General features: G+C 50.3%; 1 protein-coding gene across 1 annotated transcript in view; it reads right to left on the bottom strand.

Annotated features, from left to right (window-relative positions):
* The window catches only part of LOC126533116 (uncharacterized), an 88,975-nt gene that overhangs the window by 63,757 nt on the left and 7,968 nt on the right, over nucleotides 1–17,250 (bottom strand). The window lies entirely within an intron of this gene.

A 17,250-nucleotide genomic window follows, 5' to 3' on the forward strand; every position in this document is an offset into this window, starting at 1 on the left:
TACATGAGGGATCACAACCTCCGAGATCCGGCTACGCGTGCTCGCGTCGCCCGATCTCGAAGGCCATGTTTGGATATACGCTGTGCCTGTCGAATCAGCCGGATAGCAACAGAAAGCGGCCGTCGGTAGAGCTATACGGCTGGCGGCGCAACTTACGTATTTTCTGAGGCGCTTTCTGCACTTTCGGTATAAGGTGCGTAGCGAATAAAAGAGAAACGTAGGGACAGCAATAAAGGAGTGGATTAAGAGCGCTTGAAACAGTAATTGTCATGCTTCCTGTTGCTTTTTATAGTGAAATCGTGTGCTGCGCCCCCAACCGCAGCCAGTCGGAATCACCGCTGCTGCATGGCTGCTGCCTTGAGTAAAGAATTTTTTTTTGTCATCTGTCGTTGCATGGTAACCTAAAGGCAGCGAGGTTTGTCGTTTTCTTACCCTATTTATAAATACGTGTTGACTGTCATCGTGTGGTAGTAGCGCCCTCAGAGATGACTGCAGCTTTCGGACTTGGCATTGTATTTCCTACAGTGCAGGCAGACATTTGAAGAAAAGATGGAAAATCATGCATGGAATACAAAATTATACGACCAGACGAAAAGCCCCGCTCCGACACGCCGCTCCACCTGGCAGCCAGAAAGCGAATGAATAACGAGTGATATTTACGGTATACAAACGTACACATACAAGTGACCCCTGAAGGAGAGCGGATAATTATGCTCCATTTCGCTGTTACTCATACTTTCTTCCCTGCGTCTCCTTGCATTCGAGTAAACTTTTCTTTGTCTTTTCTTTTTAATCCACAGTGTTTTTTTTTTTTTTTTTCGTTGACCAGTGCATGGAGCAAAACTTTTCTTCGTGACATCCCATTGCGAAAGCCGTTTGTCATTCTCTACACGCTTTCACGCCTTCCGTAAACTCATCTGAGCGACAAGGCGAATAATGATCAACACCACTTTCGAGCGCGCAGCCTTGACACTTAAGCGCACCCCTAGACCATCCAACTGGTTAATCGGACCCCACAGCTGCTGGGACATGAAAGCCAGCACGACAGAGATGACTCACTCGACCATCCCGGCGAACTTCTTCCGAGAGGCGGTGCACGTTAAACTACTCTGACTACGTATATATATGCATACATTAGTAGCTGTCACGTATTTAGCCGGCGTAAACAAGTAGAGTGCTCTAGTGAAACAGATAATTGGACGGTATACGCTACACTGTTGCGGAGATGACCGAGAAGGGATGACTGAGAAGAGAAGACGATGTGTTCCGCAACGAAGGCGCCGAAGACGACAAATCGCGAAGCAAAACGAAATGCACGAGTTGGTTGATATGCCTGCGAATTACGTAGCGCTCAGCCGCACCTGTCTCTTACACTCTGCTACGATTCCTCGCTTAAAATTATTGTTTACGTAGTCTCCTACCACACACCATGCAATTCCTGGCTCACAACTGCGTTGTATGCATCTTTCCACGAAGACAAAGCCAAATAAATAAATAAATAAATAAATAAATAAATAAATAAATAAATATCGAACGAAGCGGCGTGCGTAAACAACGGGACGAACCCGCCATGCCATTGTCAGAAAATATCTTTACATAATTTCGGTTTGTGTACCAGATTTACTAGCACGTACACTCGTCGCGTCAGGGATGCATCGAGACGTGTCCGGGAGAGAAGAAAATTGATTTTTGAAGTTTGATTTTGAAGATTTTGAAGTGCGATAAGGTGTACACCCTCCCCCCCTGCCTCCCAATTAAATTTTAAAAAAGGCCGCGTAGGCCTCATGACAGCAGATTTTACGGCTGGTGGACCGAGGAAGTGCGAATGTGACTGCAAATTTCAATCCGGAACAAACAATATTACAGCTCACAAAATCATATTTTTTTTTTAAATACGGCCATGCACATGATGTGATAAGCTTGTGCTAACAGTTAAAAAAAGACGAAAAACGAACAGCACACACAGTAGGATCGAGCGTTGGTTGGCTCGTTTGTTCAAGTGTCAATTAGAAGGAAGTGTCAGTTAAATACAAGAAACGTTACGTTGCATACTGAAGCAAGAATGGCCGACATTCTGCGTCGACAATTAAAAGGTTATCCTCGTAATATTCAGCAGTAAAGGTATACGCTTATAAATAATTATACATACGGGTCATCCCTGCATTAGCGATTTAACCATGGCGACCCCGCACGTTATACAGCAACAACAACAACAATTCATTTAACGTGCTCAGTAAACACACACGGGGTGATAATTTTAAGTTTTGCGAAATTTTTATAAATCGCCTGTTGGAAATAAAATAATTCCAGTCCTTGAGCAGGATTATTCATAGCGGCGGACATTACTGGCACGAGAAATGAGACACATTCAGCCTATTTAAATAATCACTAATTAACGTAATTACTTTAGGCATGTATTGCAATTAACAAACTGTAGCAAGGCGTTTACACTTTGGATTAACTTCCAGAATGACACCAGTTTGGAGATATGCGCCTAAAAATTTGCCCTCAAAATGCGCTGTCCCACTTTCTTAAAGAACGTTTTTTGATCATTGAAACACAAAAGTAACTGGAACGCCCATATATTTCGTCACGCACTTTGGGAAATAATCAGTGGCGTAGCTAGGTCGTCTGGCACCCGGGGCCCATAGGTCTTCTGTCACCCCCCCACCCCCGGGTGTAGCCCGCGGAAAGGGTGTCTTCAGACGTATATGCCACCCCCCCCCACCCCACTGGCCCCATGCACCCGGGGCCCACGGCCCCCCGGCCCCCCCCTGTTGCTACGCCACTGGAAATAATACATCGAAGCTAGTGCCGTTCTGGAAATTAATTCAAAGTAGATATCCCTGCAAACTCACCAGCTACAATTCGCAAATTGCATTATGTGCCGTAAAGTAATTATATATGAAGTTGATTAGTGAATTTCTGTTAATTAGTTGAACATGTAGTTAGATTTCTCGTGCTAATTATGCCCGCCTCTTCGAATAATCCAGCTCGGGGACAAATATTACGGTATCTGCCACAGGCTATATTTAAGAATCCCGGAAAAGTGAAAAAATAATCGCCCCGTATAGTATAATTTCTGAAAGTAAGGCGCTATGGGGGCTACTAAATAATAATTGCTAAAAAAAAAAATAAGAGGAGTGCGTAAGATTGTAACAGTGCAGTTCTACCCTTGGGCCCAAGGTCGAATCACGCACCGCATCCGAAAGGGGCGGGATGACGAGCATTAGTTCGTCGCCGGATGAAAAACAACCAGATTACGGGTTGCACGCCGCACATAAAAAGAAAGAAAGAAAGAAAGAAAGAAGGAAAGAAAGAACGTGAGCAAGAGCAAGGACCAGGCGGGCCTGGCGCAGTCACGAGACACTGTCTTCGCGGAGGTCGACTCAACCCCGGAAGGCGCCTCAGAGCCGCGGCGACGACACGGGACGCAAACGCCGGGGGGAGAGACAGGCCGGAAGCCGGCGGCAACGAGCGCGCGCGCAACGCGATTGTGCGGCGCCTCGGAGACTGGAGGCCACCGGCGAGCGAGAGATTTCGGCGTTTCTCGACGATTTCCAAGAAGCCCGCAGGACGCCTCGACAACGACGAGCACATATAAGTGACTCAGGAATGGTGACTATGCCGCGCGCAACACATACGGGAAGCGGCTCAAGGAGGAGGCGTCGAAGACGGAGAGGAGGAGGAGGCTACACGGGCATGTGGTAGCCACTTGAGGGGGACACGCCGACTTAGTCACCAGTGAGAATAACAACCGCGTCCGTTGCGCCTTCGTCCATCTGCGCGCCGAGTCGGGTGACTTAGTCACACGCACACACACACACCTAAGTGTACACGCCTCTCTGCTGCTCCCTCTTCCGCGATACGCGTTCGGACGGCGTACATACACACGAGCGTGGGTGTCGAGTATGCGCGACGGTTTGTACAACCCGATACTACGCGGCCCGCGTTACGGTCGTGACAACATAAAATAAGAACGCCACGGCACGAAAGTGAAACCTACACGGCGACGGCATGGCGGGGGGTGGGGGGGCGTGTTGGAGGGGGACGAAACGGGCGCGCCTGCGGCTTCGCCGATTTTAGAGTAGGTTGTAAGCGAGAGCTACGGAGTGTAGGGGAGCGGTTTCCTAATGATGCTCGCGCTGCATGAATGAAGTTACTCGAGCCGCCCGAGCGTGCCTGGTCACGAAAACGGGAACACTGCCAAGAGAGCTCCTGTCGCATGAGCTGGCAAATCGCGTGCACACGCTGTACTATACATGCCGCGGAAATAGCAGGCGTACCGCTTTCTCCCGGACGGTATTGGGGATCGGTGAATGTATGCCGCCTGTCAAACTCGATCCGCCATCTATTTGACTGGCGCAAAGTACCTCAGAGAGTGACGGAGCTCGCAGCAGCGAATTTAGCTGTTGTCCGGAATAGCGCGTGTGCCCCCGCCCCCACCCCCCCCCTATCGCGAGAATAGTATTACTGCCGAGAAAGCTGACGTCACGCATATGTCTCCGCGCAAGCAAGCCGTCGATGAAATGCCGGGCAATGGTCGCGGCCGAGATGGCCTGCTGACGCGGCCTTGTGTATTTTTAAGTTTACCGTCTCGAAGTTGACTTACCATTGCACACATATATAACAGCTATTATTTTAACCTCTGTGCGCTACGACTCTGTTTTCAAGGCTTCCTACCGATTGTATCGTCAAAATATCAAATTCTATGGCCAACATGAAGTAGTATCCTTGTAACGTCCATAAAACCCGGGATGTTTGAGCTGCTACTTACACTCTCACACCTTGCAGATGGTACCGTAAGGAAACTGCCTTATGAACTCTCCTTATTATCACGAACAGCGAATCGTTAATTAAACGCGAGAAGTTGAACCCCTTGTACGGACGTGCTTTCTCTGATGCCAAAGCGTACTTTGTCTATAGCCACGACCCGCTAAACGCGCGGCATTGTAAAGTGGCGCGAAAAACATGGACGGAAGAAAAAACTAAAACACGCAACAAGCTTCCTGCGGCCATATCTTTCGCGGACCACTTAGGCAAAACTTCCATCCCGCTATGACTGACTATTATCATCCTCCTCTCCTTATCTGTTCTTCCCCATTCCCCTCCCCAAGTGTAGGGTAGCCAACCTGGCACGTCTTTGGTTAACCTCCCTACCTTTCCCTCTTCGTTTTTTCTCTCTCCATCCCGCTAAACACCATGTTCTATATGACTCCCCGATGGGGATTCCTGCGCGTAGATTTAGTACTTCCAGTAGACTTTCTATATCCCGCTGCGTAGACTTTCTATATCCCGCTGCGGATTCGGTCTGCTTACACCGAGCGCCTGCATGCTACAGATTTACTTAAACAGTATGACATCCGTGTGTTAAGTGTGCACTATCTTTAGTACACGGTGTTATAGACGTCCTTGGTTAGCTCTGTTTCAGAAGACTGACTGTTCGGATAGTTGGCCTTGCATTCTCACTGTGGTCGCAGAACGCAAAGCGGCGGACAGACACAAACGAAAAAGCGCTCATTTTTGTACTATGTGTGTGTGTGTACCACCCCACGCTATTTTGCGCTATACCGAAGTTGCTGTAGATGTCATGGTTAACCCTATCTATTTTATTTATCCCCCTCCCTCCCCCTTTCTTTATGCGTATGCTTGAGCACCTCTGCGTGTTATAGCGCATGGTTAAAGGTTAAAGGTGTTATAGTGCATGGTTAACTAATAGCGTTAATTTCAGCCCCGTCTTGGCACATATGGGGCTCAAAGCTATAGCCCACCTTCTCATTTGTCCGCAGTTTGTTGAAGAGCAAAGTTCCCTATACGTATAGGTGTTCCGGTTACTCGAGGTGGTCTATAGCGTGCATTCAGTATATACGCCGGACGGGAACGTTGCCAAGAGGGCGGCGAAAGCTGCTGAGCTCATAAATCGAGACTCTTTTCTCAGCCGCGTACATAGCCGCTTATACAGCCGCCCGAGGCGTAATCGTAGAGAGTGCGCACACATCGCCGTCCAGCAGGACTCGTACGAGACATGAATGAAGGAACTACTATAATGCTGGAGTGCACGGACGCCGACCGATGAAGAAAAGGGGGGGCAAGACAGGAACGGGAACGCTGCCAGCGAGACCTCCGTGCGGCGCTCCCGGCAAAGATGCCGCATACGTCGAAAAAAACAGGCCGTCGGTGACGTCGATCTGGCCGCAATTTCGTACAAGAAATATTACACGGGAAATGCGTGGCGCTGCGATAATGCAGCTATACAGCATGTGTATGACGGACTATTTGAATACAATTTCCGCGCTTGTGGTTTCACGCCTTCCCACGTCAATATGAAACGCCGAAGAGAAAGCCTGGACTTGCTTATCTAATCCAGACTATTATTTTTGTGCCGTCACACAATTATAATTATCTTTTATATATTGTAACAAATATTTGCAATTACTAGTTAAATTTTTTTTTATGCGACCACCACCTTTCCGCCTAAACAACTGCGCAATAACCGCTGCGTTCTTGCTCACTTATCCCTAGCGGGTGAACGCAATCATTTGAGGCAGAAAACTGGCAAGCAATTGTAAGGTGCACGGTGCTCCTTTTATTTTTCTAAACGCACGAACACATAAGCAAGAAGCATTGAGAATTAGGGCACTTTTAACGCAACTATTTTTTTGTTTGACCATTTGGCCATTTGGCAGTGTCACAAAGCGGTTCAAAAGCCGGATGGACGAAATTCAGACAAATCGTAGATAGCTGTACAAAGTAAGGATAGTAGTCTTAACAGCCGTATAAACGTGTAAACATTCGCTTACTAACTAAATTAACAATGATAGAATGTGTAAGCATTACTCAATGAGGACATAGAAAGAAACAGACATACAGAGACAGCGCTGTCTTTGCGTGTCTGCTCCGTTCTACGTCCTTGTTCAGTCGCGCACAGGTAAACATGAACACATCTCGCTCGATGACAGCAGAAACTGTCTGTGGAAACGCTGGAGTTAGGAATCGCGGCAGTAGCCGCGAGCCAATTGACCTCCGTGAATCTGTCGCTTCAACGCGAACGAAACGTCGAAACCACAGCCCATACGAAGCTACCGGCACTACGCGCACTCTGCTGTAGCGAAGTGACGCAGCTGCTAGTGTTATGAGGCATCAGCTCACCACGGAGACGACAGTGAGGATGGATGAGCTCTGGCGGGGGCAAGTCCAGATCCGCAGGTACTAAGACGACGAGAAGTACCATTCTAACGACGAGGTTTATTAACTTGGCGTTCAGATTTATGCTCTACGCATACCAAATACAAAACGATGTCATACCGATCGTCGACGGCCTGCCTGACCGGCCCGATATCCCGTGGTGAAGTGACGCCGTGCGCTGCTGTCTCCTTCCTCTCCTCGAAACTACCCAGAAACATTCCTTACTACAGCATTCAAGGAACCCGTGGACTGGCGGGAGGCGCAGGCTTCTTCACCAATGGCCTACTACGAACGATCAGGAGAGCCGACAGGATCCAATAAGGGCCGGCCAGAGATGCTCGCGAAAACAGTCCGCACACACAATGAAGTTGCCCATAACTAATCAATTTCTGCCCCCCCCCCCCCCGATACAGCCGAGCATGAGAAGAGCGCGCGACACGTGCACGATGTGACGGTCAGGTACGGCGGCGTCGGCCGGGCAGGAGCACATGCCCGAGGAGCCGTCGCGGTCATTCCCGCACAAAGGCTTCCCCCGCATCGACGAACCCCCAACATTCACAGAAAGAAAGAAGAGGGGCGACGCGGTATACTCTCTTCGCGACACTGCAAACATCGCAGATCGCTTTGAAGATGAAGCCCGCGCGGGCGCGCACTTCGGCCACGTGGCAGATATTGCTTTCAAGAGACACGAGCGCCGGCAACGCGTCCCTACGGCGTCCTCCAAAAAAAAAAAAAGGCGTCTACTACGGCGTCCGCGATTCGCGTGCCCAACGCCGTAGCACACGCCGCGGTTGCCTCCACTCTGTACGGAGCGGTGGGCGAGGAGGACTTCGAGACACCCTGGCAGCCGCCGGAGAAGAACGCCCCTCCTCCTTCGCCTGACCCCCTTTCCCTTGCGCGCCACAGGAGAGAGCACGCATCCGGGCCGCGTTCCTCGCTCGCGCACGCGAGAATGAACCGCGTTCGCCGGCTCACCCTCACAAGCTTTCACTCATACGGAACCTCACGGCGACGGCGACCCCGATGGCAGAAATGTGCCTGGAGTGTCCATACAATTTCTATCGCAATAAAGTTTGGAGGTCGCTTACGCTTCGCTTTTAAGAGTGGAACGCGATAGCATTCAAATAGCCCTGACTGCTTTTCATGCTTCCCGGCAACTGCAGCTTATGAAACCGTAACGTTTACCTGGAAACGCTGGCGGCGAACGCTATGCACGAATGCAAGTTTTCTGGTAGGAACGCGGCCTCTTGTGTGTGTCGATCTCCAGTTATTGTTTCGCACTTTTAATATTTCAGTCTGAGAAGAGATAAAAGATATGCGCTGTCAGTGCTTTTTTTTTTCATTACATTTGTTTGTGGACTGCCGTTCTCAATATTCCGAGGAATAATTTCGTAAAGAATGAAATACAAGGTACAGGAGCAACTTTGGTGGTAGAGGAGTGATTGGGTATGCGTGGTTGGGAACGGCACACGTGCACGGCACACGTGCACATAACCAGGACGAGCGTTGGACACCAACTCTTTTCAACGTTTCGCGCCACAGTATAGTCGCACGGATATCACAGTGCGCGAACGGGCGGCAAGATGCGACGGGACAACCCATGTAAACCAGTATCTGGCATTGTTTCTGGCAATTGTTATGCGAGATATATGCATATTACTATGTTGTCTAATTGCGAATGCGACTGCATCATACGCGAGACAAAGCATTTGGATATAAACATAGCCGGAAAACGGGCTTAACTAGTTCCGTAGGCGGGTTTGTCTTACGAGATTGTTGTTCGGAAGCGGGAAACCTAGCAATTCGTCTCCGTACCTTATTTAATCATACGAAAAAAAAAAAAAAAAGGACGTAATAGCAAGTTATAAACCATTTACCATTGCTTTAACCAAGAAACGAGTATGCTCGAGATACAGAAATAGGTGCACGGTGGAGGTCAGAGGAAGGGGGACTACATTTAGACTAGTCTTTACGCCCATCTATACGTTTATAAACACGTCTCAGTTCAGTATGAGTCAGTCTTCCTCAGCTAGATGAGTCGGAATACACAGTGGTACTACATGTGAAGAACATTCTTCTGTTTTTGTCCTGGCCTTCTTTTAAAGATCTCGGACGGAAGAACCGACCCAAGGTCATCTACCTCTGCCTTTTCGGAGCTCATTTCGGAAGAGGAGACTATAGAGGGACGCTATGCGAGGGAAAGTCTATAAGCGAAGGAAACGAGCAGGCGTGCCTATATGCGCAGGCGCATCTGGTTCGTTCAGACGAACTATAGGTTCTCCGTGCGAGTCGCCCTGCGAAATGTTCGCTTAGCCAGGGCGAGGCACCACTGTGTGTATATACGTGTGCCGCGTTCTTTATCGCAACTTGTTCAGCCGAGGAAGGTCATCGAGTTGACCCAACCACATGCTTTACCTTAAAGACCACTATATATATACTGCTCCGCACGTGAACTCACTCGCCTTGTATCCTTTTCTTCAACAAAATGGTGACGAAGCGTTGTCCTGTGATTTTTGTAAGCAGGTGAATGCGATAGCGGAAGAGTATGCAAAGAGAGCACGTGCAGTTGGACAAACCGGAGCTTTCGGTAAGTCGGACAGAAGAGGTACGATCGAGACTCGATCGGCCTGGAGGCAAACGCTATCAAGCGCGCTCGAACCGACTTCGTACCGGGTTGTATGAACCATCCGGGACAGGGCGATGCGGACTGAGTCACCGCACTCGGCCGAACGTATCCGGCGAAACAAGCGAGGAACCTAAGGTATAACTTTCCTCGGGATGGGTGATATCAAACCCGAGGTGGCTCCGGTATCGCGCAAGGCGAGAGACTTGAGCGCTGAAAGAAAGAAAGAAAGAAAGAAAGAAAGAAAGGAAGAAAGAAAGGAAGTCCGACAGACGGCGTCGCTCACAATTCTGGCTAAATATCGCCAATGATGTATAAAGCATGTGAAGCAGCCCGCTTGCCACAACGTGACCTCTGAACAAGCCCAGTCCAGAGTTCGGACAGAAGAAAAATTTTGGTGACGACGAATGTTTTCCACTTTACCTCAAGTGGGAATAACACGCTGACATGACGAGTCATCGAAAATACTGAAGAAAAAAAACTAACTAAAAGTAAATTTGACAGGAAAAAGAAGAATGAAGGCGGTGGAGACCGGTTCAAGACGCACTCAGCAAAAATGATATTCGAAAACTAACATGGCGCAGGCACTGGTGAGAACAGAATATAGTTAGAATAGCACAGAGTGACTCTACAGTAGCGCACAGCCACTAGAACTTGTTTTTCCAGGGACACCACAGTAGCAGCGCTGTTGGCAACACCTTGTGACACTTTGTATAACCAAACCACTTTGAACCTTGGTTGCAACTGCCAACTAACTTCCGCTTTCAGTTCTGATGAGGTAAGCATGCAGACCATAACGTAATCATGGCCACAAGACAGTATATTTTCATACATATGCTTTTCTACGAAAAGCCGTTGCGAGCTATAGGAAACGAGCCTTCATCTTGTTCACTCGACGTACCTTTCGTCAGGCGCGGCACGCGACAAAAACACACTTTTAACAATTTTAAAGAAGCAATTCGCAGTCATTCAGTTGCCGGCATCAAATGATCACAAGAGCACGGAGATTGCTTTCATCATTTTATTCTCTCTCTCTATCGAATAGAAGCGTCCTGCAAATCTAGAACGTCTCCATCGTGTCATATATATAGTTGACTGCAGCGCCGAAAGGTAATGCCACCAGTGCGGATTTCCTGTCCTAGGTCCTTTCTCCGACTGTGAACTATTCTTCTTCCAACTTTCTACGTTCTAGGGTGTTCATACGGCCGCTCGTTACAAAGCAGCAATAAGTGAGCATCTTCATCGGACACCGCACCTCCGGTATTCGGCCGTAAATATCTATAATGGAATGCATCATGTAACCGCACTGAAAAACAAGGGACATGGAAGGAACACAGAAGACAGGCGCGGAACTTCAACTTGAGTTGAAGTTCCGCGCCTGTCTTCTGTGTTCCTTCCATGTCCCTTGTTTTTCAGTGCGGTTACATGATGCATTCCATTAACGACCACCAACTAGCCCGCTTATCCCTGTTAAATATGTAAATATCTATACCATATGTATGTATATATGGTGGCGAAGTTGCCTTCTCTCGCTACATGCCAAAACTCTCGATCCTCTACGTCGTGCCACACGCAAACGAAAACGTGCCACAGGATCTCCAACGTGCATAGACTCATTTAGCGACACGATTTTACCGCACTATTTGCTATACAGTATACACGATGTCATAACAATGAGCGCAAACTTACAAGCAGGGCCAACACATGGAAGCACGCATGGCACTGTTACAAACAGCGGTGAAATGAAAAGGGTCGCACAGCGCCAACGCTAATTCGACAATGAGGACTTTTTTCATCGGGGAAACGACACGCACGTGGCGCCGCGTTTGTTCACTTTCTTCGTCACTGCCTGTTCGATGTCATGTATAAAAGCAGCCTGGATTCTTCATTCTTACAACCAGCAATAGAAACAGCGGCGGTAGCTTCAAGTCCACCGCGAGAAAGTGCCTTCCTATGAAGTCCACAGAAAGGCTCTCTTAATTCTCTCCTGCTGCACCTAATTAAAGCCCCTCGATCGACACGCCTCCTATTGGTCGGCGGAAGACATGTCATGGAGCTGCGCCTGCACCGAGCACATCGTATGCCTGCAAATTTCCTGTCACTGGATTCCCTCTGCCATCATCACCGAAAGCATTTTATTTTTTTCCCTCGGAACGTTGTGGACAAAAATTCTGTGCGCATGGACGGCAGAGAAAATCCTGGACGGTTTCCTACACACATTCTCTTGTATCGACAGTGCGTTCCGATGGCACTGAGGTTCGGAGCAGCGGTCAAACACCCAGCATCGGCACAGGACATTCGCACGACGCAACGTTGAAAACATTTAACGCGAACTCGTCACGAGAGCAACGCTCCCAGACACGAACGTGCGACGATTCGTTGGCTCAGAATAAGAGCAACGCATAAAAGAATACGCGCTCGCGCGTCGCCAACCACGAGACGGGCGATCAATCGTGCGGTTGACAGCGTCCGCCGCCCCGGGCTCCTTTGTCCCTCCTGGCTGGCGCAAATCAAACTCAGCCGCCTGGTAATTAAAACACGTGCCGAACAGGACACGCGCTTGGCACCCGAGAACGCCGACCCCGTCGTGTACGCCGCGAAGAGGTGCCTGGGCACATTCACATCGATCGCAGGTGACGCGTATACAGTGCGCGTCACCCTTGTGTAGAGCGCGCGAATGGAGGCTGCCGGGGTGCTCCAGAGGCAGCCAGCAGCGACCTCGGCCATGGGCTCGAGATTAGAGAGCTTTAGATTAAGGGGACGCAAGAACTAGGCACCACGGTACTGCGCATGCGCAGACCCCTACGTCTGTGTCTGCGCAGTACCGTAGTCCCTAGTTGTTGTGTACGCAAGCCGCATGGGTCTGCGCATGCGCAGTACAATGGCCCTTAGTTCTTGCGTACGCAAGCCGCTTGCGTCCCCTAATCTAAAGCTCGGCCGGGCGTGCCCAGATTTCTGGGCACGCCCGACCAACGCATCTAGTGCACAGAGCGCCACGGCGGCCGCCGTTAGCGCGCTCTACACAACAGTGACGCGCAGTGTACATGATGAAGTTGGCTGGGCACTTGAGCCGGTGGCTGTTATAAGAACGCTTTAGAATACTGCAACTGTGTCCTGCCTGCGGAACGAGCCTCAGCAAAGAAAAAAAAAAAAGTCAACTGCAGTTACAACCAGCGCTGCACCTGCGCGGATTAACTTCGTGGAAGCGGGCTCCACGTGTCACGGCGCGCTGTATAACGACCCTGGGCCAGGCTGGGGTATACGCGGCAGAAGGTGACAGGCACCCGCGGCCAATCATGCAGCACTTCAGCAAGGGACAAAATGGACACGTCCGCAAGGTCGGCCCTTGCAGAATGGCCACCCAGCTCTCTCTCTTCGCTGTGGCATCTGCTAGTCGCATCCTCGCACCCGCAGCAGATCACGTGACCGGCAATCCACGGCGCGCGGACAGCGCATGCGCCTCGTAGCCCTCTAATACGGCGCATGCATGCTATAAACCGCCGACAGCGTATAATCAACGCACGCGTCACGTTTTGAAGGAGGTATTTTTATACGTTAAGGGCCCCCGAGTCGCAGAAAATCCGGCGCCGGCGCCCGCATGAGCGAAAATTTCCGTATATGCATACGCCATGCCTTGCTATATAACATGCGGCATATGCGGGTTATATTGCCACACCATTCTACCACTAAAGTTTTCGGAATTTCTGACCAAAAATTTGCGTCTAGCTTTATTACTTTAACAAGTGCCTGCATCACTCGCAGTCACGTTATGAAGCCACAACTTCTCGATGGCAGTGAAAGATATATATATATATCTTTCACTGAGGGCACGCCAAGCGCAGGCCAAGCGTAGCGCGGCTTCGCGCTTGCCCTTGTTACCTCCTTGTTACGTCGCGGAAACGGGATGTGGTGATCCACGTGGTGTATCACAAACCGCCGACGCCCGAAAGTCACAAGCAGCGCTGCACATTTGGCGCGCGCTTTGCATCGGTCGCGCTGACGCAGTTATATGTTGCGCTCGCGGGCAAAGGAGGCTGCGGCGGCCAATAAATAAATAAATAAATAAATAAATAAATAAATAAATAAAAGAACATATCAAAAATACACAAAATAAATAGTTCAGCCATAGTTGGAACGATTCAATATGAGTTTGCTTAAACTTCGTCCATTGCTTCAAAGGACTTTATTGTAACTGCGGTTAGAACATTTTCAAAATATTGCGTCATTACATGCAACGCTCAATGATTATGGATGCGCACAGACGCTTATAGCGTTGCTGTGTTTAAGAAACTGCGTCTGCTTGGAAATTTGCAAGTATAAAACTAAACAACGTCACGAGAACGTTCGAATTAAGCCACATGCAACCAAGATTACACAGATCCATGATGATACACCCGTAATCACATTCAAAATACAGCTGCTCCGTGTTTAGGAGACAGATAACGAAATTAGCGCCTAACAACGATTTATGTTATAATGGTTAAACGTAGGCTGACACCGGCCATGAGGAATCATATCGATTTATCACAATACACAGCTAGTAGTTTGGCAAGACGAATGACTGTTTTGCTTGGAGGCTTGGTCCCATGTCTTTCATTATTTACTGTCTGTTACAGCGTCGCCTTTGCGATCTTCACTGTCCTTCTTGGTGATAGTTTCATATCATATATCACGCTGGTCGTCACGTTGATTTTTTATATGCAGAATATTTTATACTGATACTCGATGCGTAATTACGTGCGATATACATTTTGTGAGCGCTCGCTGCTGCGCGCGCGTGCGAGGGCAGAGACGTCTGTGACTGTGAGGCAACTCGTGGCTGCAGTCTAGCTTCCACTTCACACTTCAAAATAAAAATAAAAATAACAAAAAAGTCAAGGAAAACAACGATTCCCGTGATAACCGAACGACCGCAGCGCCAGAGTTCCCCCTGGTGATTTTTGCAGGAAGCTCTATACACTTTGCGATGCAAGAAACGCAGTCGGCGTACCGCCGCGCACGCTATGCGCAGCGCGCCCACGTATACACTGACTTGCACATGTGGCGCAGACGTGGCGGTTGTTGTGCAAAGAACGCACGAGGTCATCGACACGCGACAGATATATAATCCATTGTAAACCCCCCGCGCGCGCCCACAGCGCGGCGGCATTTCTAAACAGCAGCTACGAATTTCCCGCGAGCATTCCTCCGGTTACGCGTTTCGTCGCGTTTGCACAGCGAACATCAACCAACTCATCGCCCATAGCTAAGCCCGTGGTTTGAGAAAAGCGCTAACAATAACGAGCGAAGCTTAAACGAAGACTGCTAAGGGGGGTGGCACTCCAAGCAGCTTGGGTTGGCAACGCGTTCTTGCAAACCTTCGCTCAAAATTCTTTGGCGCCGAAGGGGAGGGACATGTCGCTTATCGGCATAGAAGACTGGGAGGAGGCCGAACCTCCAGCACGAACCTCGGCCGAGAAGAATTGCACATTCGACCTGTTGGGAAGGAAGGTAAAGTGGTATCGCTATAATATAAACACACGCGTCGTGGTCGACTGCAGCTCGGGACAGTCACGTAAGCGCATCCCGCACAGAATTTCCAAATGCGTATGGTTCGTTATATATTACGGAACTGTCTTTTTTTTTTTCGCGCCGCCATCTTGGACTGTTAACGTCGCCGTTTTGTGTGTATAGCTCCGGCCAAATGCACGGTGTACTACTATACAGCCGATTCGTGTGCATGAAAGTAGTTGTTTCGGGTGCGTTCGGCGTTTCCCCGTCACGTCACTGCGCACAAGAACTGAGAAATGCTTTAGTGTTGACAGCCCAAGATGGCGGCGACCACGCATCGAATGTACCCACCCTAACCCAGTACTCCATGCAAACGCAAAAAAAAAAAAAAGAAGGTAACGAAGCGAAGCTCGAGCATGCATTGCAGCATCTGCGACTCCAATACCGTTCTACACAGCCTATCGAGCCACGACGACGGGCTCAAGATCATCATAGAACAAGCCCTGCCGCGGCCAACGGCGTCCGGTACGCAACCGACGCCGGCAACTGCAACCTTGTGCTTCAAAAGGCAGCGCAGAGAAGGACAGTAACTAGGGGCCCGGGAAGTAAGCAGCAATTTTTACGCAGGAAATGGCGTCCTTAACGAACGAAACCGCCATGCTAATTAACGTCGCACGGGGGAAGGCGGCTCCCTCCCTCTCCAGCGATCGCCGAAGGACGCCAGCAGCAAGCACCCTTTCTCGATTGCGCGGCAAGTGGCAGACAACACCGTCGTCCTCGGCGTCCTGCCCAGCCCAGCCGAGAGAGCGGGACACGCGGCCAGGGGAACAACCTCCCTTCGCGACACGGACCAGCGGCCGCTCCCGCCGAAACGAGCGTGCGCACGGCCCGCCCCGCCAACCACCCCACTCCTCTAATGGGAAAAAAAAAAAAATACGTATCGTCCCCCCCCCCCCCTTTTTTTTTTTCGCTCGCATCGTATTCAGCCCGCGCCGCCGGCAAGCTCCACATTCCGAACGGGTCTTCGCCCACCGCGCATCGAGAGAACGGCTAATCCATGATGCATGCGCGCGCGCCTAGCGGAACCCCCGCCGAACATCCAAACACTGCCGACGTAGAAGTAAAAAAGAAGGGAAAGAGGGGGCAAGTCGTCGCGAGGTGAAGCGAGAAGGAGGAATAAAAACGGCATCGAAAGTGCAAGAAATAACGTTAAGCAGCGGCGGCGGCAGCCGGCACGGGACCCACCTCCCCCTCTTCCCTCAGCGTCTCTTTAGTGGGCGCGCCCCCCAACAGCGTCCTTTTCCGCAAGGATCCCCGAGCCGAGTTCAAGCCGGGACGACTGCGCTGTCGCCGGCTCGGCCGGTGGTGGTAATGTGTGCACGCGCTCGGGCTCGAGCCGGGAGAGGGAGAGACGACGGCCCCCCAAAATAGCAACGCGAGAGAGGCAAATTTCGGCGGGGTGTCCGCCCAAGCCCTTTCCCTTCGAACTCGGGGGTGGGAGTGAGGGTTGAGGGGGGGAGGGGGGCTGCCGACCGACCGAACGACCCCGGACAGAAGCACACGGCCCGCCTTGTTTCGAGGCCAACCCCCCCCCCCCTCTCTTTCTCTCCACTCTTATAACGGCGCCCCAACCCCAACCGAGCAGCCACCGCCTGACGCTGGGCTGTAGCGAGACCCCGCGTCGGCGCTTCCTTCTCGCCCAGTGCCCCCCTACCCAATGCGACCGCTATGCGTGGCGGCCCAGTGCGCCCCAAACCCCGAAAAGAACGGGCTCGCCATCGACGCTGTGCCCCTGAACAGCGGCATTGCGAGGCGAGAGCTGGAACACCGAAACGTTGCACGTTGTAGAGTGGCCATCTTGAAAATGTGTTTATTGTAAAGTGAATTCTGATTCTGCATTAATTTTTTCGTGGTGTCTTCCATGGTGGTGGTTTAAATGCACTCCTATGGCT

The sequence above is a fragment of the Dermacentor andersoni genome, chromosome 7 (genome assembly GCF_023375885.2).
Source record: "Dermacentor andersoni chromosome 7, qqDerAnde1_hic_scaffold, whole genome shotgun sequence".
In the NCBI taxonomy this organism is placed as follows: Eukaryota; Metazoa; Arthropoda; class Arachnida; order Ixodida; family Ixodidae; genus Dermacentor; species Dermacentor andersoni.